At 35.9% G+C, this 25,929-nt stretch overlaps 1 pseudogene; it reads right to left on the reverse strand.

Annotated features, from left to right (window-relative positions):
- Positions 1-2,340: 2,340 nt before the first annotated feature.
- LOC106835831 (olfactory receptor 9G19-like) lies at positions 2,341-13,514 on the reverse strand (annotated as a pseudogene).
- Between the last annotated feature and the right edge of the window lie 12,415 nt (positions 13,515-25,929).

Raw genomic sequence — 25,929 nt, forward strand, 5'->3', positions numbered from 1 at the left:
TGTGTGTGTGTGTGTGTGTGTGTGTGTGTTTGGCACATGTGTTTGGCATAAGTGATCTTTTGAGATCCAGGAGAGGCTCTGTATCCCCCTTCTAATGCAGCTGAGGTCATAGAGAGGTCAAACCACTTCCCCGTCCCTGATCCCAGTTGCTTACCCTTGATCAGGAAGGACACTCCTGGAAGTGACACACTTTTCCCTCTCGTCTGATTTTTTGTGTGCTCTGTTTGACCCAATCTATGTATCTCCTGACAGCCCTTTGGGACTCCTTCCTCACAATAGCCCAGTAATATGTATCTCAGTCTCCAGATACTCAATTACAGTCCATCTGGAGTACAAGGATGATGTATTAATTAGGATATGATGAAATGAAGGATATTTTATCAAAACTTCACTATCTTAATGGATCTAAGTCACAATATGATTATTAAATGTGTCTGATGATAGAAACTCTCCAAATTATACTAATTATATTTTTCTAGACTGTATCATGTTGACTACAATTTATTTTTTTGTCATAGTCTTTTTTCTCTCTTTTAGGCTATTCTTTGTCTCATTCATCAGGAAACTTTTGTCAATCCCTTTTAAGAGTTGAATTGTAACCCCCCCAATTCATATGTTGAAGTCCTAATGCCCAGTGACTCTGAATATGACTGTATTTGGAGACAGGGCCTTTATAGAAGTGACTAAGTGAAAATGAAGTGGTTAGGGTAAGCCCTAATCTTTTCGGACTGGTATCTCTATAAAAAGCAGAAATGGAAATTTGGACACAGAAAGAGACACTGGGGATGGGTGTGAACAGAGAAAACACCATTTGAGGACACAGCAAGAAGGTGGTCATCTGCAGACCAAGGAAGGAGGCCTGAGAAGAAATCAACTTTGATGGCACCTTGATCTTGGCCTTTTAGCTTCCAGAACTCTGAGAAAATAAATTTCTTTTGTTTACATTGTCCAGTCTGTAGTATTTTGATATGGCAGCCCTAGCAAACTAATATACTTGCACACACATTAGGGTTTCTTTCATGTTGGTACACTCTCATGTTTCCCATGTAAAAATACCACTAAAATGAGGAAATGTGATGCACCAAAATGAAATATTCTCTAATTTCTCATTAATTCATATGTAACATTGAACAAGCAAAAAATTACAAATACTCATAGAATCTTAATTGTTATTAGTTATTGTTTCTCCTAGTGGAGATTTTAACTCTGAATCTTCTCTTGGATGTAAATCTTTTTAAAATTTATCTCTCTACTACCCATTTATATCTACATACAAATTTCTGTCTATTTCATATAGTCACTGTACATTTGCCCTTACTTCTTTTTTCATCTTTGTTGTTGAGGTAAGTTGAGTTTATAACTTAATTCTCCAATTGTTGGAGAAAAACTCTTTTGTCGGAAGCTCATGGTGATTCTACATAAAGATATTTGTTCTTTCCTGTATTTATTGCCGAGGAAATCATTGTATCATGGCAATCAAAATACTGAAATCAGAAAAGAAAATATTTATTTCTAAGGGCACTTTATAGTCGATGTTTCACTTATGACCCCCTAACTCACTCTTTCTCCCAACTTATGGGTAAGTACATTTGGAGTCAGAAGTTCTGGGTTTGCATTCCTATTTTCTCATCTATGAACTATATGATTTGCAGCAAGTCATTTAATCCATCTAATCCTGACAATCTTTCCATAACCCATTTCATTATTCCAATTAACAGATTAAAATATATTACTCACAGGCAATTTATAAACTGTCAAGTGAAATTTTTTAAAAAATCCACTCTCTTTCTACTCTCTTAGAATCCCAGTAATTTTATAAACTTTGTTTCAAGCTAGCAGGCATGGAAGGTTTTCCAAAAGGCTCTGTCTCATTTATTTTAAAAACTCATTTGAATACATTAGTACTAACTTAAATAGACAAACACATGCTAATGATTTCACATTATTCATGGATTTTTAAAATCTAATTCTCTTTAGTCTTTATTTTATTTATTTATTTATTTTGGGGGGAGGATCAGCTCTGAGATATCATCTGCCACCAATCCTCTTCTTTTTTGCTGAGGAAGACTGGCCCTGAGCTAACATCTGTGCCCATCTTCCTCTATATGTGGGATGCCTGCCACAGCATGGCTTGACATGTGGTGAGTAGGTCCACACCTAGGATGTAAACCAGTGAACCCCAGGCCACTGAAACAGAACATGCAAACTTAACTGCTGTGCCACTGGGCCGGCCCCCATTAATTTTTTGTTTTCTTATTTTATGTATTTCTGCGAGTACAGGCCAATATCAATGACAAGCTCTAAAATAAAATTCAGCCATCATTTACCAAGTATTTTCATTTAAGAAAACCTTGTTTTATCTAACATTTTCTTCAGGACATTCTTAGCACTTTTATTTGTTAAGCTATAGATCAAAGGATTCAACATTGAAAACACCACAGTACAGAACACCAACACCATTTTAATCCCTTTCCACTACAAATCTAGTACTGGGTCGACAGTAGATAAAGAGAATTGAATCAAAGAGCAAGGAGACAGCAGTCAAGTGAGAATAACAATTGGAGAAGGCCTTGATGTGTCCTTGGGTTGAGCAGATATTCAAGATGGCAGAAATGATGAAGAACTGGCAGGCAAAAATAACCATGGTGGCAGTGATGACATTGGAGGCAAGCATGAAGCAGATCACAGCCTGATATCTATTCTTCACATCCCAGGCTAACTTTACAAAAGGGGATGATCACAGGAGAAATCATTAATATTGTTGCCTAGAAGCTCAGGGTAAATGTCTCGCTGGTGGTGATAGTTGAGTTAATGAAGCCACTTGATATATGAAGTTGCAAAAAGACTGGCACATAACCTTGGTGACAAGGTGTGGGGATAAAGCAAGGGGTTAGAGAGATGGCCACATAATAACTTTCACTATAGGTCAGTCCAGCTGAGAAGAAGAACCGAGTTAGGCAACCAGCAAAGGAGATCTTTTTGTCATCAGATATGCAGGTCATCCAGATTTTGGGATATGGACAGAAGAACATCAGAGGTCCAGGAACAACAGGATTCCAGTGAAGAAATGTATGAGTGTGTGGAGCTAAGAATCAGCAGAGATCAGAAAAATCAGGGTGATGTTCCATGAGAGACTGATGACATGAATGATGAGGAAGATGAGAAAGAGCACTCTCTCTAACTTCAAGTCTGCTGTGAACCCCAAAAGTATAAATTCTTTCACTTGGTGAAATTTTGTTCACCTATTGATTTTGGGTTTCTAAGCTCCCTTTCTGTGAAAAGAATAATAATTATGCTATGATTTCAGAAATAATTATTTCAGCTCGACCATGTTTTGCTGTTTTCAATCATGAAAAACCCAGTTGATGCATTTGCATTGTAAACTCTGAGACATGGTTATTCTGGTGTGGGTATCATCCTTGTTGGATACCTGGAAAACAATTCCATATTGCCTTGAAAGATCAGGAATTACACACAAACAGTGCCTATCACCTTATATTTTTAAACTTTTTTTCTACTTTTTGGAGGGAGTGATTTATGTATCTTTTCTTCTGTTTGCAATTAGGGTGAATGTGACCATTTGGAAGAGATAAAAAAGGAAGTTTGAAAGGATGTGGTGATTTCTCCTCAGCCATTTGAGTCTTTTTGTCTTTTTCCAGAGTATGAAGCACACATAGTAGCCTAACCATATTTTGGAATACCTGTGGAAATTCATTTTACTGTAATTTCTCAGAAGGCAATAATTATATTTTATTCATTTTTAATCCACAAAACCAAGAACAGAGTTTTGCATAAAGAAGAAAATGTATAACTTGAATAAAAGAATAGATTTACTTACATAATAAGAATTTGAGACCTTAGCAAACTGTATGACCCTCAAAGAAAGTTAAAATTTTAATCAATTGATGATTGTGTTCATAATACAGTTGAATTTCCTATAGAATCAAATCAAAAGAAAAACAAAACAAACAAACAAAAGAAAACCAAGTTAGCAAAACTAAATTGCTTTGGGGAATGCAGTAGGTTAAATAACAGTCTCTATAGATATCCATGTTCTAATTCCTGAAATCTGTGAATGTTATCTTATATGAGAAAAGAGCCAATAAGTTAAGAATCTTGAGAGGGGTAGACTATCAGGATTAGCCCTAAATGCAATAACAAATATCTTTCTATGAGGAAGGCAGAGGGAGATTAGAATATATAGACACAAGAGGACAAGGCAATGGAAACTCAGAAGCAGACATTGGAGTGATGTAACTGCATGGAATGCCAGCACCCTCAAGAAGTCAGAGGAGGAAGGGAAGGGACTCTCCACCGCAGCTTCTGGGTGAAGGTGGCCCGCCAGCACCTTGATTTTTGCTTAGTGACACTGGATTTGGACTTATGACATGCAGAGCTTTGAGAGAATAAACTTCTTTTGTTTAAAGCCATCAAGTTTCTGGTAATTTGTTAATATAGGAAAGCATAGAACTCAACCACTAACAGTCTTTCTTTTAAGAGAAGCAGGAGACTGAACTGTTGCCAACAATAGAGGAAGCATCCTCTCTGTCAATGATACAACCCAGGGGGCCCCTAGTAGACCACAAAAAAAAAAAGGGTTAAATGATGTTTGTCAAAGTTCTGAATTGAGGGGGAGTACAACATTTCTGTTATCAAATCCAAGGTCTTAAAAATTTCTTATGCTAAAGAAAAAAATTAATTATGTTCCTATGCTAGGTGATGGACTTAAAATTTTGTTGGAAAAAAGAATCTCTCTTGGAACTGTATCAATTTGATGTCAAGAACCCATAATTTTTAACTATAAAGTAAATATTAACACTATAGTTATTGTGAAATTCTACATAACAAGCAAAAGAGGATTGAGATAGGTGACCTTTAAATTCCCTTAGAATTTCAAGGCTCTCAGAAGCTAAGATAATTTTTAACAAAGAATATTCCTGGCAAAACTTAAGACATATAAACAAGAGACCTGAGTCTGAACTTAGTTGGCTGCTGCCAATTTTAAATAAAATTATAACCTCCAAAATTGTTTTCTCACTATCTTTTTAGTTTAGTGAGACTTTATGAGATCACATGTGTGATTAAGCACTTTAAAAACTAGAATTTATAATTAAGTAATAAATTTTCTATGATTTTGTGATGAATTCACCTCTGTCACCTGCTCTTCTGATATATTTGTTTTACCTCTCAAGAATTTCCAATTGTAGTTATGCTACTGCCCCCCTAGATTTTCTTGTGTTCTCATGAAGAAACTTCTCCTTCTTTAATATGCTGGGAAATTGCTGAGCTTTTTTGAAAAATTACAATTGGGAATAAAATTTGCAAAAGATATTTCATCTTTAATCTTTTTTTATACAATTACTAAAATATAACCTAAGTGTGAATGTCTACATATATGAATGTGTATATCAATGCTTTTACAAATAATAAATGGTTGAAGGTAGTTTAGTGTAGGACATGAGACACAGGTAAATAGCATAAATTAAGAAAATGTGAAAAGGAAGAGCATGCTCTGGACATAAATAGAGGCAAGGATAAAACTGTTGTACGTCAACCAGTCCAATCCACTGCTCTGTGCAGACCACAGGTTTGGTGAAAACATTCTAGCAGCCCGTAATTACAATTAGTAGCATCCAAAAGACAAGCAAACCAACTAAAAGGTTGGGTAACATATTACCATTCTCAATGACACTAACTTAAAATAATTTATCCTAAGAGTCATTTTAAAGAGTTTGAGTAAAATACTGTGCATAATATATTGAATAGTGTTTTTATATATTTAGTTCAAAAAAAGAGTTTTATTCAGTTGCATTTAATAGTCATTAATTAGCAGATGAAAGTTGAATGCATACATTATTAGATTTTAGGGATATTCAGAAAACTTCTTCCCACAACATCTTTCCTCCTCATCTATCTCCCTTCACAAGGAGAACTTCGTGAAAGGTAGATGCCTCTGAATGTGGTCACCCAAAAGGATCTGATGTCTCAGTCCTCCAGAGGTTTAATGCACCTACCATTCCTGTCATCCAGTTTGGGATTTTAACAGATATTTCTTTATTTATATATTGATTATAAATGTATGAGATGATCCCAATTATTTGCAACCTTCTCTTAAGGAGCCTAAGATAGAAAATCAACATTTCAAAGTCATGAAAATATTGACTCATTTTAAGGTTTTATACTTAACCTACTCTAAGGACTAATAAGTTTCCTGCAAGATAACAGAAGGGACAACATTGGGCCACACACAGCTACAGAGGGGTTATGAGAATGAAAAAAATCCATCAAGTACACATCAAATTGTCTATTTCACTGAAAGAGAAAATAAAGATGGAATAAATGACATTTGGGGACATTTCAGCTTTCTTCACCAAATATAATTGTAGGAAAGAAAATCTTATTCTATTATAGGAGGTAGAATTACCTTATGTTTGATTATATTAAGAACTGTTTTATCTTTATCCATGTTGTAATTTACTGACCTTTTTCTTCTGGTTACTTAAGGCTATATATGTTATTTCATGAACATAAATAGTCACTTCATATGAATTTCAACTGAAGTCCAGAATTACTCTTAATACCTTAGAATAAAAGGTGCCTTCTATTAACTCTACAGGAATCTTATTTCCAGTGGTAAGAATACTGGAGAACATATAAGCCTGAGCATCCCTTTAGGATATGCAGCTAAAAGCAGACAGGATCTTCATATGCTATTGTGGTGCCAAGTGACCAATTACAATACTCAGTTATCTTTTGGTAATATAGTAGGGAGAAATCATTCGTCATGTATAAAAATGGTCCTGTTAATCTGTAGAGCACCTTTCCTTTGTAAATTCCATTCTTGCATGAGACAAAAGAGAATTTGGCAGAAAGAAATAACCAAGAGGACAGGCAGAACACAGTACATGGTGAAGAACTGCTTGCAGTCAATAATAATGATAATGAAAATACCTTAGGGTTTTAGTCCTGAAACATGTTTACTATCACTTAATACAATGTGCCCATTTTACAAACAATGAAATTGAGAGACAGAATTTGAGAAATTGAAATTGAGAGACAGTACCAATTCATATGGTTAAAGCAAATTTTACATCAGATCATAATTATATTTATTCATTCAAAACATGTTTGTTGAACAACTCCTATATACTTAACATTCAGTTAAATGTTGGGGGAGATAGAACTGTGACACAAGGTAAGGTCTTAGGTGACCTTGAGTAGTGGTTATGGGGCAGTCTGACGAAAGGGATAACAGGTTGTGAAACTCAGTTTTCCTATCTATAAAATAGAGGCAAGTTTTCTTTCTCATAAAGTTATTGTAAAGACTGAATGAGATAACATATAATAAGGTTTTAATAAATATCAAGAAAAAATTAAAAAATAATCAAAAGTAAAAATATAAATAAAATAAAAAGAGAGACATACAATGCCTGTGCTTGTGCAAGTTATACACCTCATGGGGGAAGTAATCAAATAATTATATAAATTTATACTTGTAGATTAGGACTAGTGTCGTGGAGTCATAATAATGTGTCACGGGATTTTATTGCAGGACTTGACATAGTGTGGGATCATATGGAAGCATTATCTGGGGAGGTAATATTTGACATGAGAACTGAAGGACAACATGTCACTGGTCATAGTGGGTGATAAAGAAGGGGGTGGTAGTTGCAGAGAAGGTAGGGAGAGAAGTCTTGCAGAGGTTACAGGAAATGCAAAGATCCCATTTGAGAACAAACATTGTTGATTCCAGGAGTGGAAGGAAGTTCAGAGTGGCTGGATCCTGGAGGGATAAATAGAGACACACTGAATTAGGCAGGAGAGGTGGGCAAGTTCAAACAGCATAGGGACTGGCTGGTCCAGGTTAACGGTTTGTAGTATTTTCTAAGTGCAATGGGAGCCATTGATGGTTTTAGTCAGATGCATGCTGTGATCAAATAAAATCAAAATAACATTCTCTTTGCAATGGGAAATATAGAAGTGTGAAGGCAGAAAGTAGTTCAGATGAGTATTTCAGAAACCCAGGCAATTGCTTATAGCACTTGGATTTGGTGATAGCAATAGAACTGTTGATAAATAGTCATGTGTAAGTGATATTTGGGAAGTAACATACATATTTTGCATATACATATACATATACATCTATTAATGACTTTGTAAGAGCTGTTATCTTGCAGGAAACATCAGTATCTTCATAGTCCCTACCCTCAACACTCCTCTTTGCTTCCAGGTCCAGGAGAGTTACATCTAAGCATAACCCAGACGGGGAGTAAGAGGACTGCTCTGGGAGGACACATGTATACATCTGAGGAGTGGCAGGACTGCGCTAATTGTCATTAGGAGGACCTGGATAGCAGACCAGGAATGCATACTAGGGAGTGAGAAAAGGTAGATAAACCATGAAATAACACCAACAGAGGCCTACAGTCATTATAGTTTAGTGTAAGTCCATCTGTTAAAAACTGCAAAGGAAGGAATCCAAAAGCTTAGAGAGACAGGCATGTTGGTGTAGATCAATTATGTGCATTCTGCTCAACCATCAACTAAACCTGAGTTTCTCAAATCTTTAATCTCAGTCCTCTCTGAAGAATTCAAAGAGATTTCGTTTATGTGGATTGTATTCATCAGATAGAAGTAAAAGCAGAGAAATTTTAAATAGTTTTATTAATTCAGTTAAAATAATAAAACTAGTAATATAGTAACATAAGTAATAGATTAATAAATGCAGATAATTCTATTTCCATACCAAGAATATGTAGTGAGCAGAGTGGCATTGTTTTATATATTTGCATTTTTTAAAAATGTGTTTTATACAAGACAGTTGAATTCTCACATGTGTTTCTGAATTCAATCCATTGAGATATGTTGTTTTGGTTGAAGTACATGAAGAAAATTCAGCCTTGAACAGATATGCAGTTAAAAAGGAGAAGAATATTCAAATAGTCTTTTCAGATAATCATGATACCCTTCTTTCTCTTGCCATTTAAAAATTGGGTAACGAGTTGATGAAACATGAGAGAATGTTTGTTGCAAAATCTATCTGTATAGACACTCAGGTTAACACAAAGTCCACTTCTAAAACAGTGTAGTCACAGCTGAATATTACTCAAATAATATGACTCTCTGAAGTAAGCTTGGTGCAGTGGAAAGATAATGAATTTTATAATCAGATTTCCTTAAATTTCAATCCTGACTGCAATTGCTTTCTGAGTTTATTTTGGGCAAGTTAATTAATTGCTCTGGATTGATTTTCTTGTCTATAATGGGAACTGCACCACATACTCCATTGAACTATTTGACAGTTAAATAAACTTCCCAGGAAGGTGTTTTGCAAAGAATAGTTTCTCAAAATATAGTAATTGTTATTATTACTTTTTAAGTCATTCTATTCTTTTGCATTGAGCAAGATTTTCCTAAATAAAGTTAGCACACCTTTTCATTAATTGCCTTTTCAGAGACTTTCAAATCTCTGAACCCCTGAGATTCTTAAGGAATCAAATATATTGAGGAGCCTGAGCAGGTATAAGTTATCTGGATCCATGGTATGGTCTTTGTTGGTTGGGACTGTGAGAGTTGCAGGTAAGTGTTCTGGTCCTGGGTGAAGTGAGTAGAATGTTTCTGCACTCATAATGAGAGTTTGCTGTAAGCATAAGGGACAAAGGACTCTGCCAGAAGATGATTTGTGGTAGCATTTATCTAACCCCGCGTGTATGAGATACTCACCTGGGACAGCATCTGAATCTCTCAGCATTCTCCATTTGGTTTTTCCTGTGGTGTTATAACAAAAACAGAGGAACCCATGGAGCCTATAAGCAACTGTTAACCTAATATCAAATATGAAAGGTGGTGGCTGAGTGTTAAATACTAGATCTCTGGATTAAGACAACACCACTTACTAACACTATAACTACCAGCTACTTATTAAAACTCAGTTTGATCATCTGCAAAATTATTGATATTAATCCTTAAACACACCTATGATGGATGCTGTGGGAATAAATATAATAATGCATGAGAAACTCTAAGCATGGTGCTTGACTCAGAGTAAAGTATTCAAAATTGTTAGCTACTATTTTTATAAATCATCAAATCCTGGGATAATTATGAGAATCAGAGAAAAATAGAATCAGGGGATACTAAGTTTAAGGTGGAATCCAGGAGTTTTCAACTTTTTCCTATAGGAAACCTCTTTTGTCTCATGTATTTATGTTTTCAGAGATTTTACTCAGCTACAAAATTGTTCTGTTTGTATTAAGTGATTCATTTAAAATAGGCAGCCCACAAAATCTTACAATAAACATACAAATTAATATGAGATACACATTGAACTGATGTATGTTTTCCACCAAAAGTAGATGGGGAAGAGTAGATTTTAGTGAAAATGAAAAGAAAATAATTTAAATTAATGGGATGTGTGTAATAGTAGATAATGAGCAGTGCTATGGAGAATGATAAAGTAGGAAACAGTTGTAAGAAATGTCAGGAAAGTAGATTACAATATGGTGATCAGGGAATACCTGGAATGGGGTAATATTACTGTGAATTAAGACTTGAACAATGGGAGACAGTTCACCATAAAGACATCTGAGGATGACATTCCACTCCTAGGGAGGAGCAGATGTAAAGGCTCTGAGCATGCCCTGTTTAATCTAAGAACTAAAAGAAGGGTGGCATGGCTGGAGCTGAGTGAACAGTGGAAGGGAGAACTGTAAAAGTCAGATGTAGAAAGGTCTTGCAACCTTGTACATCTTCGTAAGTATTTTGGCTTTTATTCTAAATAAATTGAGAAGTCATTGGAGTGTTTGAAGAAGAGAAGTAACATGATCTAACAGGTATTTTAATAAGATCACTCTAACTGCCTTGTTGAGGAACTCACATAGGGTAAGCATGGAAGCGGGGAGGAAGAAGGGAGACCATTAGGAAGTTCTGCAATAATGGAAATATGAGATAAGAGTGGCTTAATCTAGGGTGAAACCACTGACACTGGGACAAATTGGTCAGATTCTCAATCTGTTTTGAAAGTAGAACAAGATGTTGTTGACTGGTCAGCTACAATGTAAAATACAAAGACGAGTCAAAAAAATTCAGTGGTTTTCCTTAAAGTGAGATAGTGTCATTTACTGCAGTGGAGAGGTCTGAGAGAAAAACAGCCGTAGGAAGGATTATTAGGAACTTAGTTTTTCTGGAAATGTCCAGTGGACATCCTGTGGGAGATATTAAGTATGCATTTGTACTCATGAGCCTGAAGTTCAAGAAAGAGAAATGGGCAAGAGATTTTAAAAAATAATAATAAATTCACATATGGAGAGCATATAAAATCATTAGACTGGATGAATCAACAGGGAGTATTGTGGATGGAAAAGAAAAGAGATTCAAGGGTTGATTCTGGGGCACTTCAAAATTCAAAGCTAGGAACAATAATTCTACTGAGACTATACAGCCATGGAAGTAGAAGGAAATTCAGGCAAGTTTGAGGAACTGGAAACCAAAGGAAGAGAGTGTATCTAGCAAGAAGGACTGATGAACTATGTCAAATGCTTCAGATAAGTTAAGTTAGATGAGGACTGAAATGTGATCATTGGATTCCGTTATGTGTGGTCACTGGACCTAGATGAAGACATGTTTAGTGGAGTAGAGGTAGCAAAAGTCTAGGAGGAACAATCTTCCTTTGTTCAATATTTTGCTGATAAATGTCAATTTATTACGTTGTTATTTATTAATACTAATATTGATAGTCTAATATGAACTGTGTTTTCCTAGGTTCCAAGAGGATGGGCATACAAATAATAATATTCACTATGATATTTGCATATTTAGCTACAAAACCACTTAGGTTAATGGGAAATTAGTCTGACTGGAATTGCCCATGAAGTGTAATATAGATGTACTGTTGCTACATTCCCATCTATCCATTTCAATAGATCATTTATAGTTCCATGTGCAGGGAAGCCTGAAGAAAGTGAGTAGATTTCTGTGTCATCAGATCCATTACTGAGTCTCATTCATGATATTCTAAGTTACATATTTTTTTCCTACTCATTATCATTAAGGAAAAAAATCCTTAATAATGAAAAAATATGAAAGAAATAAAAATGTAATATAATGTGTAAATTTCTAGTAATACATTACTTATGCAGTATAGATGAATTAATTAAATTTAAAATTGTCTCTTTAAATTATTGGATATATAGGTTTTATGGTTAGAATATGTATAAAATATTTAGTTCTGAGTTCTTTATAATGTGATGATTGTATATCATCCTTCTGTATACATTTTTCCAAAACTTTCTACATATCCTCCTTTTTTCTTATAATCTCCTTTCTCTTATGCCTATAAATATTATTATGAAACATGAATTTATAATGGCTATACGATCTCAATATATGGAAGTACTGAAAAACATATTTGATTCTTTAAAAAATACATTAAAAATATGTGAAGTTTAGTATTTCAGATACAAATAATACAGATACAACAATTTAAGCTAAGAATTCACACATTTAAGAAAAAAGCACATTAATATTTTAGGGAAGACCAAAGTACAAGAAAAAAGAATTTATATGTCCATCCTTCCTTTAGTTGAACAATCATTCTTAAGCGAAAAAATAAATAACCAATTTCAGAAATTTGGAATTGAATATTGTTAAAGTCATTAACCAAGGAGGCCCTTAGGCTGAGGTGACTCAGCCTATACCTTATATCTTATACCTATACCTTGGTAACAGTTGTAAGCCGACCAAAACCTTACTCGCAGTGAATGAACAGATGAACATGAAACTTAAAAACAAAAAAAACAATCACAAAGAACCAGCTGAGTTTTCATGAATAAGGCAGCCACATAATCTAATCACAATCGAATAATTTCCTTACTTTGCTTCCAGTTCTTCTTGATAAATACTCTCCGAGCTCCTGTCTGTGGAGAACTCCCAAATGTTTTTGGGTTGGTGCTGTTTGATTCAGATCAATGTATGCTCAAATAAACTTAAAAATGTTAATGTACCTAAGTTAGTCTATTAATATGTAATTGTAAATTCTGAGTAGTTTGTTGCAAAATGAAAACTCTTTCTAAAATAAGCACTTATATTGCTAGATCTTAGACTTTTGGGTTTAACAATGATGCAATATTATTTATTTAGTATATTTTCCTTTTTTTCTTTTTTAAAATTTATTCATTTATTTATTTTAGGATGTACATCATAATATATTTCAAATTCTGTGTAGATTACATCATGTTCACCACCTGAAAACTAATTATAGTCCATCCATTCACATGTGAGCCTAATCACATTTTGCCCTCCCCCATCCCCCCCGTCCCCTATGGTAACCACCAATCCAATCTCCAATGCCATGTGTTTATTTGTCATTGTGTTTATATTCTACTTATGAGTGAGATCATATGGTATTTGACTTTCTCCCTAGGACTTATTTCACTCAGCATAATACCTTCAAGGTCCATCCATGTTGTCACAAATGGCCGGATTTCATCATTTCTTATGGCTGAGTAGTAGGCCATGGTGTATGAATACCACATCTTCTTTATCCATTAGTCCCTTGATGGGCACCTAGGTTGCTTCCAAGTCTTGGCTATGGTGTATAATGCTGCAATGAACATAGGGGTGCAAGTATCTTTGTGTTTTCAAGTTCTTTGGATAAATACCCAGCAGTGGGATAGCTGGATCATATGGTAGACCTATCCTTAATTTTCTGAGGAAACTCCATACTGCTTTCCACAGTGGCTGCACCAGTTTTCTCTCCCACCAGCAGTGAACAAGGATTCCCTTCTCTCCACATCCTGACCAATATTTGTTGTTTCCTGTCTTGTAAATTATAGCCATTCTGACCAGAGTGAGGTGATACCTCATTGTAGTTTTTATTTGCATTTCCCTGATAGCTAATGATGTTCAGCATCTTTTCATATGTCTGTTGGCCCTCCATATATATTCTTTGGAGAAATCTCTGTTCAGATCTTTTGCCCATTTTTTAATTGGATTGTTGTTTTTTTGTTGTTGAGCTGTATGACTTGTTTGTATATTTTGTATATTAACCCCTTATCTGATATATGGTTTGCGAATATCTTCTCCCAATTGTTAGGTTGTCTTTTCATTTTGTTGATGGTTTCCTTTGCTGTGCAGAAGCTTTTTAGTTTGATGTAGTCCCATTTGTTCATTTTTTCTTTTGTTTCCCTTGCCCAGTCAGACATGGGACTTGAAAAGATGCTGCTCAGACCAATGTCAAAGAGCGTACTGCCTATCCTTTCTTCTAGATGTTCCATGGTTTTGAGTCTTAGATTCAAGTCTTTAATCCATTTTGTGTTGATTTTTGTGCATAGTGTAAGGGAATGGTCTGCTTTCATTCTTTTGCATGTGCCTGTCCAGTTTTCCTAACACCATTTATTGAAGAGAGTCTCCTTTCTCCATTATATGCTCTTGGCTCCCTTGTCAAATATTAGCTGTCCATACATGTGTGAGTTTACTTCTGGGCTCTCAATTCTGTTCCTCTGATCTGTGTGTCTGTTTTTGTGCCAGTACCATGCTGTTTTGGTTACTATGGCTTTGTAGTATATTTTGAAATAAGGAGTGTTATACCTCCAGCTTTGTTCTTTTTCCTCAGGAATCCTTTGTCTGTTTGGGCTCTTTTCTTGTGCCTTATAAATTTTAGAATTCTTCATTCTATTTCTGAGAAAAATGTTGGAACTTTGACAGGGATTGCGTTGAATCTGTAGATTGCTTTAGGAAGTATGGATATTTTAAAAATGTTAATTCTTCCAATCCAAGAGCACAGAATATCTTTCCATTTCTTTGTGTCTACTCTGATTTCTTTCAACAATGTTTTATAGTTTTCAGTGTACAGAACTTTCACCTCTTTGGTTAAGTTTATTCCTAGGTATTTTATTCTTTTTGTTGCAATTGTAAATGGGATTGTATTCTTAATTTCTCTTTCTGCTACTTCGTTGTTAGTGTACAGAAACACAACCGATTTTTGTACATTGATTTTGTATCCCGCGACTTGACTGTATTCCTTTATTGATTCTAAATGTTTTTTTACTGGAATCTTTAGAATTTTCTAGATATAATATCATGTCATCTGCAAAGAGTGACAGTTTCACTTCTTTTCATATGTGGATCCCATTTATTTCTTTTTCTTGCCTGATTGCTCTGGCTAAGATTTCCAATACTGTGTTAAATAAGAGTGGTGGCAGCGGGCATCTTTGTCTGGTTCCTGTTCTTAAAGGGATAGCTTTCAGTTTTTCTCCATTGAGCATGATATTTGCTGTGGGTTTGTCATACATGGCCTTTATTATGTTGAGGTATTTTCCTTCTATACCCAGTTTATTTAGAGTTATTGTAAATGGATGCTGTATCTTGTCAAATGCTTTCTCTGCATCTATTTAGATGATCATGTGAGTTTTACTCTTCATTTTGTTAATGTGGTGTATCATGTTGATAGATTTGTGGATGTTGAACGATCCCTGCATCCCTGGAATGAAATCGACTTGATCATGATGTATGATCTTTTTAATGTATTGTTGTATTCCATTTGCTAGTATTTTGTTGAGGATTTTTGCATCAATGTTCATCAGTGATATTGGCCTGCAATTTTCTTTTTTTGTGTTGTCCTTGTCTGGTTTTGGTATCAGGATAATGTTGGCTTTGTAGAAGGAGTTAGGAAGCCTCCCCTCCTCTTCAATTTTTTGGAAGAGTTTGAGAAGGATAAGTGTTAAGTCTTCTTTGAATGTTTGGTAGAATTCACCAGGGAAGCCATCTGGTCCTGGACTTTTATTTTTTGGGAGGTTTTTGATTGCTATTTTGATCTCCTTACTGGTGAGCAGTCTAATCAAATTTTCTACTTCTTCTTGGTCCAGTTTTGGAAGGTTGTATGTTTCTAAGAATTTATCCATTTCTTTTAGATTATCCAATTTGTTGGCGTATAGCTTTTCATAGTATTCTCTTATTATCTTTTGTTTTTCTGAGGCGTCCGTTGTAACGTCTCCTCTTTCACTTCTGATTTTATTTACTCGAGCTTCTCTCTTTTTTTCCTGGTGAGTCTAGCTAAGGATTTGTCTATTTTGTTTATCTTTTCAAAGAACCAGGTCTTGGTTTCATTAATTTCTTCTATTTTCTTTTTAGTCTCTAGTTCATTTCTTTCTGCTCTGATTTTTATTATTTCCTTCCTTCTGCTGATTTTGGGCTTTGTTTCTTCTTCTTTTTCCAGTACCTTGAGATGTGCTTTTAGATTGTCTATTTGGGATTTTTCTTCTTTGTTGAAGTAGGCCTGAATTGCTATAAACTTCTCTCTTAGAACTGCTTTTGCTGTATCCCATAGATTTTGGCATGTCATGTTTTCATTTTCATTTGTCTCCAGGAACTTTTTGATTTCTTCATTGACGCAATCATTTTTCAGTAGCATTTTGTTTAACCTCCTCATTTTTGTGGCTTTTCTGGTTTTCTTCCTGTAGTTGTCTTCTAGTTTCATGCCTTTGTGGTCAGAAAAGATTCATGGTATGATTTCGATCTTGTTAAATTTATTGAGACTTGTTTTATGTCCTAAGATGTGATCAATCCTGGAAATTGTTCCATGTGTATTTGAAAAGAATGTGTATTCTGTGGTCTTTGGATGGAATGTTCTGTATATATCTGCTAAGTCCATCTGGTCTAATGTGTCCTTTAAGGCCAGTGTTTCCTTATTGAACTTCTGTTTGGATGATCTATCTATTGATGTAAGTGGAGTGTTAAAGTCCCCTACTATTATTGTGTTACTGTCTATTTCTCCTCTTATGTCTATTAATAATTGCTTTATATATTTCAGTGCTCCTACGTTGGGTGCATAGATATTTACAAGTGTTATATATTCTTGTTGGATTGTTCCCTTTATCAGTATGTAGTGCATGTCTTTGTCTCTTGTTACACTTTTTGTTTTAAAGTCTATTTTGTCTGATATAAGTATTGCTACCCCCACTTTATTTTCTTTGCCATTTGCACGGAATATCTTTTTCCATGCTTTCACTTTCAGTTTGTGAGTGTCTTCAGGTCTGAAATGTGTCTCTTGTATGCAGCATATACATGGGTCTTGTTTTTTATCCAGTTGGCCACCCTATTGCATTTGACTGGAGAATTTAGTACATTGACATTTGAAGCAGCTGTTAATAAATATGTATTTATTGCCATTTTGTCACTTTTTTTTCCTGGGTGTTTTAGTAGTTGTTCTCTAATCCTTTCTTTTTCTCTTGCTCTCTTCTCTTGTGGTTTGATGGCTATCTTTAGTAATATGTTTGATTTCTTTTGTCTTACTTTTTTTCTTGCTTCTTATAGGTTTCTGATTTGTGATTACCATGAGGATCTTATTTAATACTCTATGCATATAACAGTCTACATTGAGTTGATAGACTCTTTAGCTTGTTGTCTCTCTAAAAGCTCTAGTTTTTCGCTCCCCTCCTCCCACACTATATGTTTTTCAAATCATATATAGTCTCTTGTTTAGTGTGTGTCTATCTATTACCCTCTTATCATTGAAATAGGTGATTTTAGTACATTTGTCTTTTAACCTTCATATTATCTTCACAGGTAGTTGATCTGCTACCTTTACTACATTTTTACCTTACAAGTGATTTTATTGCCTGGTTTCAGTTGTTGTTGTTTTGTTGTTTTGATAATTTTTTTTATCTCTGTTTGTGCTCATTGCTTTCCCACTTAAATAAGTCCCTTCAACATTTCTTGCAGAACTTGTTTCTTGGTGATAAACTCCTTTAATTTTTGCTTGTCTGGGAAGCTCTTTATCTCTCCTTCTGTTCTGAATGACAACCTTGATGGATAGAGTATTCTTGGCTGTAGGTTTTTTCCTTTTAGCACTTTAAATTCATCATGCCATTCTCTCTCGCCTGCAGGATCTAGGCTGAGAAGTCCACTGATTGTCTTATGAGTTTCCCTTTATATGTCACTTGTGGCCTTTCTCTTGCTGCTTTTAGGATTCTCTCTTTGTCTTTAATTTTTGACATTTTAATTAAAATATACCTTGGTCTGGGCCTTTTTGGGCTTATCTTGGTTGGAGCTCTCTGTGCTTCCTGAACTTGGCTGTCTGTTTCCTTCCTCAGGTGAGGAAAATTTTCTTCTATTATTTCTACAAATAAACTTTCTGCCCCTTTGTCTCTCTCTTCTGCTTCTGGGACACCTATAATCCAAATGTTAGCATGCTTGATATTGTCCCAGAGATCCCTTAGACTGTTCTCATTCTGTCTAATTCTTTTTTCTCTTTTCTGTTCTGCTTGGGTGATTTCCTCTAGTCTTTCATCTAGCTCACTGATCCGTTCTTCTGCTTCCTCTACTCTGCTATTGAGTCCCTCTAGTGAATTTCTCATTTCCAGTATTGTATTTTTCATTTCTGTTTTTTTTTATATCTTTGCTGATGTGCTCACTGTGTTCATCCATTCTTCTCCCCATATCTGTGAGCATCCTCATGATATTTTGTTTGAACTCTGTCGAATAGGTCACTTGTTTCTGTTTCATTTAGTCCTTTTTCTTGGGTTGTGTACTGTTTCCTTGCTTGGAAAGCATTCCTTTGTCTCCTCATTATTCCTCTTTTTCTGTGCTTATTTCTATGTATTAGGTGAGTCAGCTATGTCTCCTGATCTTGGAGAAGTTGCCTTATGTATGAGATGCCTTATGATGCCCAGCAGTGTTCTTCCTTCTCGTCACCAGTCCATAAGAACCAGGAGTGATCCCTTTGTGGGCTACTTGTGTCTTTCTGCTGTGGCAGGGTTGCTTCCACTCCAGGTACCCAGGGAGTCTAATCTTTTCTTCCCTGGCCAGCTGTTTGTAAATCTGGTTTGGGGAGCCTCAGCACTGTTGCCTACAAAGCTTATCAGCACACTACTATTGCAGTTTTCCTCTTAATTGTGTTGGTACCCAGTTTAGCTGGTTGTTAGGCTCAGGGGTGTACAGTTGTGATAGGCCTTAGGCCTACAAGGCTGTTGTCAGTTCTCTTAGGAGTGCAGCTGAGTGGGGCTGGTCCCAGGCTTGGGAGCACTCAATTGTTTCAGGCTTTGGAAGGTGGGGCTTATCCTTTTTATGGCTATTTGTGAAACCAGGACTTCTGCCACTGGTATGCCTCAACCCCCACAGGACCACATACACGATTAACACAGTCCTGGTCCATACAGACTTCTCAACCCCCTGGAGTGTACCCCAGTGCCACACTGCAGAGGCCCCCACCTCTCCACCAATGCCCACCACAGTTCATCTGGTCCTCACACAGGCCCTGCCTCCAGAGGCAGACACACTTGCCTGCCTGTGGAGGATCAAGGCACCCAGCTAATGCAGACTGAAAAGTAGCCTGAAGGCTTGCTGTTAGGTGGGACTAGTCTCTAGGGTGGGTTACCTGCCCTGGCTGTACTGGATTAAATCTGTGCTCTAGTGTGTGTGGCAGACCCCTGGGCTAATGGGCCAAGGGATGAACCTCAATGGCACCCACGAGGGTTGTGTCAGCATACCTGGACCAGCTCAGAACAATGGCCCCCACCAATATCTCAGTCTCTGGAGAGGTCTCTCCTCTCACCAAGATGCCCTCAGAGCCTACCAGGTGAGTATCGTTTCACCAAAGGACTGTCAGCCTTCTCTCTGGTGATTTTAGATTGCTGCAATGAGTGAGTTTGTGTGAAGGCACTTTAAGAGCCGGGTCTTTTTGGCTTTCAGCTGATAACTTTTCTGGGGGTATCCTTGCTGCAGTTCATAGCCAGCAAAGCCAGACAGTAAGAGCTATGTCTCAGTTGGGCTGAGTCTGAAGTATGCTTGTAGCAGTATTGGCCCTGCTCTGGACCTCACTCCTCCAGGGAGGGCTGCGTACCTTAGGGTGTTTCCCACCTGGCCAGCTGAGAAGCTGCACTGCTCCCAAAGGTGGCTTTTTTCCTCACCAGAAGCAATTTCTGCCTTCGTCAGGACTGTGCCTTGTTGTGGGGGTTCTTTTTAACCAGTTTTCAGTCTGGGGTGATTTTTCCAAAAATAGTTGTAACCTGGTTGTGTTGGTGGGAGGAGACGAGTTCAACATCTGCTCACACCACCATCTTGATGAGCTCCCCTAAGCATCTTTTCCATCTGGCTACTCCCAAGCTATATCCTTTTATGATCAAACAGTAAGATGGTAAGTAAAGTGTTTCTCTGTGTTCTGTGAGCCAGCCACTCTAGCAAAGTAATCAGACCCAAGGAGGGAGTCTTCAGAACCTCATATCTGTAGCTGATTCTTCAGAAGCACAGGTGACAACCCGGACATGAGATTGGCATCTAGAATTGGAGAGGGAGTGCAATCTTGTGAGACTAAGGCCTTAACCTGTAGATCAGATCCTGTTCACCAGGTTGATAATGTCAGAATTGAGTTAAATTTTAGGACACCCAGCTGGTGACAGAGAATTTTTTGGTTGTTTGGTGAAAATAATTAGTGTTAGAATCCTACTTCCTTAATGGAAACCCCAAGAAGGCTAGGTCCATATCTATTTTTGCTCACCAACATATTGAATTCCAGCCCTAGCTTTGACACTTGCATAGCACCTAGCAGAGCAGCACTTGATAAATATTTAAGTTAATTCATTAATGTGCTGAAACATAATCATTTCTAGGTTATTTTTAAATTAAAAAAATACAGAGGAGAGTGTACAATGTCTTCCCATTGCCTGGGTGTGCAAAGATATATTCATATATACTCTTCTAAATGGAAAAAAATCCTCCAGAAGGAGACACAGGAACTATTAATACTGTTTGTAGTTAGAGGTAAGCTGGAGGTCTGGACTGTGAAGATCACTTCTTATTACGTTCTCACTTGCATACCTTATTGGAATAATTACCATTGACATATATTATTTTTCAATATAAAAGCATGAAACAAAACAATAATAGTATAACCATTGTCAAATACAGATGGCAGATTATTGTTTTCCATAATGTAAAAGGGGGTAAGTAAAATTTCACATGCTTTTTAAAAGTTTTTATAATTAGATATATTTAAGGTGTGCAACATAATATTTTGATATACATATGCATAGTGAGTGATTACATCAGCAAGCTAATTAACATACCATTCTCCTTACATAATTAACATTTTTATGTCTGTGTGAGGACACCTGAGATTTATTCTCTTAGTAAATCTCCAACATAAAATGTAGTATTTTTAACTATAGTCACCATGCTATACATTAGATTTCTAGAAATTATTCATCATACTTAATTGAAGCTTTTTATGCTTCAATTTGTATACATACAATTTGTATACATACAAATGCTTCAACATTTCCCCGTTTCCTTTAACTCCCTGGCCTGACCACTTTTTACTCTCTGCTTCTGTGAATTTGACTTTTCTAAATTCTACATACAATTGAGATTATGCAATATTTGTCTTTCTGTATCTAGTTTATTTCTTCTAGCATAACGTACTCCAGGTTCATTTATGCTTTTGCAAATGGGAAGTTCGTCTTCACTTTTAAAGCTGCATAATATTCCACTGTAAAAATATATATCATTGATGGGTAATTAAGATTGTCTCCTTATTTGGGCTATTCTGGATAATGCTGCAATGAACACAGGAGCACAAATACCTCTTCAAGGTATTGAGTTCATTTCCTTTGTATATATACCCAGCAGTGGGATTGCTGGATCCCATGGTAGTTCTAATCTTAATTTTTTGAGAAACCTCAATACTGTCTTCCAAAATGTCTGTACCAATTTAATATTCCCCAGAACAGTGTATAAGTGTTCCCTTTTCTCCACATCCTCACCAACATTTATCTTTTGACTTTTTGGTGATAGCCATTCTAAAAGTTGTGGGGAGACATCTCACATTTGCATTTTTCTGATGATTAGCAATTTTGAGCACCTTTTCATATATCTGTTGGGCATTTGTGTGTCTTCAGAAAAATGTCTAACTTAGGTCCTTTGCACATTTTTTAATCAAGTTGCTTGTTATTTTGCTATTCTGTTGTTTGAGCTCCTTATATATTTTGAATAATAGTCCCTTATCAGATCTATGGTTTGCAAATATTCTTTCCCAATCCATAGGTTGTGTTTCCATTTTGTTGATTGCTTCTTTTGCTGTGTAGGAACTTTTTAGTTCGAAGTAGTTGCACTTAATTATTTTTGCTTTAGGTACCAGTGCCATATTCCAGACATCATAACCAAGACCAATATTAAGATATTTTTTCCTATTTTTTCTTCTAGAATATTTATGGTTTTAGGTCTTATATTTAAATATTTAATTCATTTGAGTTGATTTTTGTATAGGTTTTAAGGTTCCATTTTAATTATTTTGTATAATTTCACCTAACTTTTATTTCAACCAGGTCATTTTTTCTTAAACCTTAGCACTTTAAACATTATTTCAGCAAATATGGAGCTAATATATGTATATACATATATATACACAAACACAAATATGTGTATATACATATACACATACACAAACTTTACATCTATAAGAAAATACATAAATTATATTTGCATAGCTTTATCCATTCAGAAGATTGTATCAATCAAGTGTCTCTCAGAGGAAAGATCCAGGTAAATTGATAAACAGGAAGAAAAGAGAACAAAGCAGAGGAAAGGGAGAACAAGTATCACTGCTTCCTTGTGTGCTCAAAAGTATTTTCTTCCTCTTACTGGCTCCATCATAAAGTACCAGGAAGCACTGATTCTCTTTTCGAAAAAATCTGTACTTCTCTATCACAAGTTTCTAAAATCCTGCTAGAATATGTATATATTTTTAATTATTTTTTAATGGATTTCCTTTGGGAAGAGTCATGAGTTAATGAGTTATAAAAATGTTTAATATTCCCTTTCAACGTGAAAGCTATTGGAGTTTTCTTTTCCTCCTCCATATTCTTTCTCTCTTCTTTCTTTCTTTCTTTCATTTATTTTTCATGAAGAGGTAGCATAGCACTTAGAATCAATCATGAGGACCGGCTTCTTGACAAAGTTGTGCTCCTAACTAACTCCCTGACCTAGAGGAGATCAATTCCCACTCTACTTATTAGTTCGTTCACCGGACAATGAAAGTGCTCACCCAGATCATCTCTAAAGTAGTCTTCACTTTTAACATTTCTATGACTAAAAGATACATATATATGTTAGTTTGGAGCCTGTCCAATCAGTAGTTAACTCTTCAGAGAAACTATCACAGCAAAATGCTAACTTAAACTGTTCTTGGTAGTGTGAGACTAACTGTTATGTATCGCAATGTGACTTCTGACATTCTGGGGATCCAGTGCCACTGCAGCTTCTCGTGCCATCATTGCTAGCTTACTGGTGGTAGCATCTGCCTAGTTTTACAGGGATATTGATGACTGCCTAAGCAGTGAGTTTCTTACTGCTTTAGTAAAATGAATGTCCTTGGAGCCTTTGGATGAGCAAGGTGGGAGGTGAGGAGGAGGATGATTAGGCAGTGGTAGAGCAGATTACACACAATGGATCATTTATAGTTTCTCAATCTTCCTTCAGATTTCTCCAATAGTATGGCAGGTTAGTTTGAGATTTTGACCTCAATGACTGCAGACAGCTTCTTTGAACTCAAGATTCAGTTAACCAGCCTCATGAATTATTAATATCATTCTAGGGATTCAAGCTATCACATTAAATCCCAAATCCTTGGTAAGTGTGCCTGTGTCAGTAAATTTAGCTATACGAAACTTAATATGTCCATGTCCTTGGTCTCATGCTATTAGAATTCTTTCCTGTCGATGTTCCCCATTCTCTTGTCAATAGGGATTGGTGAGGTCCTTTTAATCTTACCACATCAGGTTTTCTATGTCACTATCTGGGCTATATTGATTTTTAAGTTTCACCACAAGCCCACAAGCAATGTGGGGGCTTGGTGTTAAGGAGAATTATATTTGAATGTGCAACTACCTCAGGTGCTGTCAATAAAAGGCTGTCATTGAAGGGAAGTCCTTAGTCCTTATATGAGAGGAAGAAACTCTTTGTTTTTCAAAAGAGACTTAGGAGGATTTGAGATTCAGAATTCTCAGATTTGTCCTTCTCTGCCCAAATGCTCCTATCCTATATCTCAGAACCTCGCTCCTATCCAGTTAGAACTCCTCTATTCCCATGAAATACTTACAAAGGTTAACCATTTTTGGGGGGAGGAAACTTTTCAATGTTGACAAGGATGTCATGGCATTGGTCCTCAAATGCAGCTTATCAAGGACAACAGGAGATAAAGACTCCTTCATAGCTGTAATTTAAACTTCTTGGCTGCCTGTTTCCTTTTTCTGCAGGTTAGCCACAGGTATAAATTTGGGCAGGAGCCAACTCACCTCAGGATATTTATAAGCTCTACTTGCATGCCTCTGTGCCACAGAAAGTTGATCTCTCACTGTCTTCTCTTCACTCATCCTTCAGTCCATGATGCCCTCGGTAACCAGTTAAATAAGTTGGATGCCACTAGATGTCATAGATAAATAGTGTCCCATTTCCCACCACTATGGGTTTATATCTAATCTTCAAATATGTGAAGAATCCAGTTTCATTTGAATGTATGTCTTCTGGGACTATTGCTAGGACCAATAACATATATAAACCTAGTAGCTAGCAGACATTTACCTAAACGGCTAATTTGGGAAGGGATTAATAAAGGGATTATTAGAAAGAAATGTATGATGCACGGAATTCCCCCAAACTCGTGTAATAATTCTAGAACTAATAACTTCTGAAAGATGTTCTTCCTCTATCCCTGAAGGAGCAAGAAGAGAGAGAGTTTACTAGCACTGGAGAGAGAGCTTTGAAAGAGGGTCACCTGGAAGGAGCTATGGTCCAGGTCCAGGGATGCAGCCACCTGTGGCATGTCTGCAAGCAAGGGGCCTTGGAAAAACATTATGACCTCACTCTCCTCCCTGCCAGTTACAACCACTGACTAAACCCATTAAATAGATGGAGAGTAAAGGAGCCCCCTAATGCAGTTAACACAACTAGCATCCTGGAGCAAAGAGGAGTTTAAAAGAGTAGAGGATGGATTTGGAAGGACAAAGGAAAGGTCTTCAATATAGAAGAAAATTATCAGCATCATTGAACTTATATGCTTTAATATGCAGATGTACGCATATGAATATATAGTATATGGAATTTATGTGTACACATATGTTTACATTAGCTTCTACACAACTCAAGAGAGAATGAGAATGCAAGTTCTGACTGATGACATTTTCACCAGGGACTTGCAGCCTTAAGTCAATTCCCCATCTTATTAAATAATACCCAACTTGTTAACACATAGTTTTCTTTAACTGCTATTTAAGCTATTTCTTAAGCTAGGAAATCCTGAGGGTTACAGGTATTTACCCTTCCAGGGATGCAGAAACTGATATAAATGATTCTGGGGCAGGCATATTTGAATTCTATTGAAGTGACAGTCTTGCTCAGAATTTTAGATGAATTACCTAATTCACATGTTAGAGGCTTTATCTTCATATTTAAAGACATATATTTTTGGCCTAATTGTTCTCATTAAGGTTAAAGTCCTTAATAATAAGAGCAATAAATAATTTAAATAAAATATAAATTTCCAGTACTACATTATTTATGTAGTGTATTTATGTATATTACTTATATTTAAAATTGGCTTTTTAGAGTATTTTTATATATTTTTACTGTATAATATGTATAAAATACAGTTAATTCTGGGTACTTTATGATTCCATCATTGTATATTATCTTCTGTACACATTTTTTCCAAACCTTGGTAAATGTCCTCTTTTTTCTTCATAATCTCCTGAGTATTTTCTTATGTCTACAGATATTATTATGAGATATGAATTTATAGTAGCTGCAGGATGTTTCAATAGATAGAAGCACTGATAGAAAAATATTTTATTCTTAAAATATGGATGAGTCTAGTTTTTCAGATATAAAAAAATAACACTTGAAGTTGAGATGTCGCACATTTAGCAAAAGAGCATTTGATAT

Source organism: Equus asinus, chromosome 17 (genome assembly GCF_041296235.1).
Source record: "Equus asinus isolate D_3611 breed Donkey chromosome 17, EquAss-T2T_v2, whole genome shotgun sequence".
Classification (NCBI taxonomy): domain Eukaryota; kingdom Metazoa; phylum Chordata; class Mammalia; order Perissodactyla; family Equidae; genus Equus; species Equus asinus.